Source organism: Pongo abelii, chromosome 16 (genome assembly GCF_028885655.2).
Source record: "Pongo abelii isolate AG06213 chromosome 16, NHGRI_mPonAbe1-v2.0_pri, whole genome shotgun sequence".
In the NCBI taxonomy this organism is placed as follows: domain Eukaryota; kingdom Metazoa; phylum Chordata; class Mammalia; order Primates; family Hominidae; genus Pongo; species Pongo abelii.
This window is the reverse complement of record NC_072001.2, coordinates 62930559-62934578: the sequence shown is the minus strand read 5'-3', so window position 1 is coordinate 62934578 and position 4020 is coordinate 62930559. Positions and strand designations below refer to the sequence as shown.

The 4020-nt window shown below is 41.9% G+C and overlaps 1 pseudogene; it reads left to right on the top strand.

Moving 5' to 3' along the window:
• Positions 1 to 941: 941 nt before the first annotated feature.
• LOC100444059 (ATP-dependent RNA helicase DDX18-like) lies at positions 942 to 3575 on the top strand (annotated as a pseudogene).
• Positions 3576 to 4020: the final 445 nt, after the last annotated feature.

Genomic DNA, 4020 nt, shown 5'->3' with positions numbered 1-4020 from the left:
GAAGGAAGGAAGGAAGGAAAATGATAGGTATTTGTGGCTTTGGTAGTCAGAGGGGCAGGTAGGGAGGGCAGGAGGTTTTCCCAGTCCATCCTGTACAGACCTGTCTGTCTTCCACCTAAAAAGACTCTCCTCTCAGAAGCCGAGGAACAGAGATGAGCAGCTTTTTCAGGTACAAGCTTCAGAATCATAGATCTCAAAAGACAAAGCTATTTCTCTCCCACTTTTGCAGCCACCAAATAATCAACTGCATGTACCATCTGCATGTATTGGTGGCTATCTCCCCTCACCTCACGCTCTGCTGTCCTCACCCTGCAGGGAGAAGTGCTCATTGCGGGGAGACACCTGGATCCATTCTGACTCCTGGAGGGCTGGCCTGGACAACAGTAATTCCCTCTGAGCTCTGAGGCCTCCTGGAGCCAGGCACATAGCCAATGGGCAAAACCTTCAAGGACAGCGATTTTCACTCAGCCCCTTGGCAGGCCGTGGGGTCTCCGACTTAGTGAAGGAACACAGACCTAGGAGTTTCTCTGGGTTTGTATCTCATTCTAACCCTTACTAACTGTGTGCCTCATGGAAGCCACAGGATGTTTCTGACTCCTGGTTTTCTTGTCCACATAAAGCAGGGGAAGATTGAGCTGAGTAGTTGTAAGGATATGCAATAGTTATCAATAAAGTGTATGTATATGCATTAAATGCCTGACATATATCAGGAACCCTATAAATGTTAGCTTTCCCATCCTGGAGGTTACATTAGAGAGTGTATTAAAACCACAGGTGGGTGTTCTCTTCTTAAGGGCCTCGTCTGAATCTGAGAGCCTATGATTTTGGGAGTTTATGTGTGTAGGGGGGCATGGTGATAAGGTAAACAAAGCTCAAAAGAAAAAGCTGATACTTTGAATAATGGCACTCTATCTAAATGCCTTCAGCCTGTGAATGGAGCAGGCTGCTTTTCTCTAAAGCAGCAGCCACAGCTTGGCTGGGGAGGCCTCAACAGTCCCTCTAGTTTCATCAGTGTCTCCAGGACAACCCAGATAAATAGACAGTGAAAGCACAAATTATTTGCTTGCTGTGGAGATTTGGCATCAACACAAGTCCCCTACCTGCCCCCACTCTAGTCTCTAAACACTTCTTATGTAGAAAATTAAGATCTGCCTTGCCCTATAACTTAGTGAACTTGGTCAGGGTGATGGGAATATCCTAAAGATAAAAGTGCACACTCTGTTCTAGTGTTGCCTTTGGTTAGTGACTCGCTGAATGACAGTGAGGTATTAAGAAACTGTGTGCAACGTAAGCCCTGAGAGCTGAGTAGCCGTACTGTGTGGCACTGCGGTCTTGGCACTTCTTGAACAGCATGTCTCACCTGCTGATGAAACTCCTGAGCAAGAAGATCAAGAAGCAGAACCTCAAAATGCACAACAGATCCTAAAGTTGCCGGGGGCCTCAAATCTGACCCTATCAGAAACTCAAAATGGAGATGTGTCTGAAGAAACAGTGGGAGGTGGAAAGGTTAAAAAAATCAAAACATTCTATGAATGTGGGGTTATCAGAAGCTCAAGATGGAGATGTGTCTCAAGAAACAGTGGAAAATGTAAAAGTTCAAAAATCTCCCCAGAAATCCACTGTATTAACAAATGGAGAGACAGCAATGCAGTCTCCCAATGCAGAATCAAAAAAGAAAAAGAAGAAAGAGAGAAAAATGGTAAATGATGCTGGGCCTGATGCAAAAAAAAAAAAAAAAAAAAAGCAAAAACTGAAAACAAAAGGGAATCTAAAGAAGAAAGTGCCGAGACTCCCAAAGAAACAGAAAATAATGTGGAGAAGCCAGATAATGAGGAAGATGATAGTGAGGTGCCCAGCCTGCCCCTGAGACTGACAGGAGCTTTTGAGGATACTTCATTTGCTTCTCTATCTAATCTTGTCAATGAAAATACTTTGAAGGCAATAAAAGAAATGGGCTTTACGAAAATGACTGAAATTCACCATAAAAGTATCAGACCACTCCTGGAAGGCAGGGATCTTCTAGCAGCTGCAAAAACAGGCAGTAGTAAACTCTGGCTTTTCTCATTACTGCAGTTGAACTCACAGTTAAGTTAAAGTTCATGCCCACGAATAGACCAGGGGTCTTTATTCTCTCACCTACTAGAGAACTAGCCATGCAAATTTTTGGTGTTCTTAAGGAGCTAAAGGCTCACCACATGCATACCTATGGGCTGATAATGGGTGGCGGTAACACATCTGCTGAAGCACAGAAACTTGCTAATGGGATCAACATCATTGTGGCCACACCAGGCTGTCTGCTTGACTATATGCAGAATACACCAGGGTTTATATATAAAAACCTACAATGTTTGGTTATTAATGAAGCTGATAGAATCTTGGATGTTGGGTTTGAAGAGGAATTAAAGCAAATTATTAAACTTTTGCCAACATGCAGACACACTATGCTCTTATCTGCCACCCTAACTCGAAAAGTTGAAGACCTGGCAAGGATTTCTCTGAAAAAAGTAGCCATTGTGTGTTGGCGGTGATGATAAAGCTAATACAACAGTGGATGGTCTTGAGCAGGGATACGTTGTTTGTCCCTCTGAAAAAAGATTCCTTCTGCCCTTTACTGTCCTTAAGAAGAAGTGAAAGAAGAAGGTTATGGTCTTCTTTTCATCTTGTATATCTGTGAAATATCACTATGAGTTGCTGAACTACGTGGATTTGCCCATCTTGGCCATTCATGGAAAGCAAAAGCAAAATAAGGGTACGACCACATTCTTCCAGTTCTGCAACGCAGATTCAGGAATACTATTATGTATGGATGTGGCAGCAAGAGGACTGGACATTCCTGAAGTCAACTGGATTGTTCAGCATGACCCTCTGCACGACCCTAAGGAATATATTCATCGTGTAAGCAGAACAGCCAGAGGTCTAAATGGGAGAGGTCATGCCTTGCTATTTTGTGCCCAGAAGAAATGGGGTTCCTTCACTACTTGAAACAATCCAAGTTTCCATTAAGTGAATTTGACTTTTCCTGGTCTAAAATTTCTGACATTCAGTCTCAGCTTAAGAAATTGATTGAAAAGAACTACTTTCTTCATAAGTCAGGCCAGGAAGCGTATGAGTCATACACACGAACCTATGATTCCCATTCTCTGAAACAGATCTTTAATGATAAGTTGCTCTGTCATTTGGTTTCAAGGTGCCTCCCTTTGTTGATCTGAACGTCAACACCAGTGGAGGCAAGCAGAAAAAGTGAGGAGCCGGTGGTGAATTTGGCTACCAGAAAACCAAGAAAGTTGAGAAGTCCAAAATCTTTAAACACGTTAGCAAGAAATCATCTGACAGCAGACAGTTCTCTCACTGAAGACATGCCTTTCTTTCATCTTGAATAACTTCGTCCTAAAATGAATTTTTTCCCCCTTGAATTTATACAAGATTTCTATAAATTGATTTGGGTTGCAAGCACTGAGCACTGTTACTTCTATCAAGTCTCTTTTTTATTTTTTGGATATAAAACAGGCTTTAAATTTCTTGGTTGCCCAAGGGCAAAGCAAGAAATCTCTGGTCTTTCTTGCGATTATATAATATTTTAAATATCCTCCCTACCACATACACACAAATGTATGTTATTGTTTTAATATAATTCTTTTTATACCTTTCCTTCTTGCTATGTGAAGATTTTTGTGGCATGGATTGCCATGTTAACTCCTGTAAAAGGTGACCTCGTGTACCGGGCAGCTGGTGGTAATGCAGAAAAGAGTCTAAGGTTATTTTTCATTTTTAGTTATTTCGTGAAACTTGACAGTATCTCATGACTCCTCCTGAAAATGCTGCAGTATAAAAGAGCAAAGAGATTTGGGAAATACCTAAGAAGCACCTTAGGACTAGGGTGGCATTGCTTTTATAGATTTTTGATTTTAAAGCAATGAGCCTTTCTCAGGTGTTTTGTGTAAAGTGTCACTAGCTGTCATAACATTCGACAGGTGGGGGGGTAGGAAAAGGGTGAAATTGAGATGGTTGAGCCTCATTTCC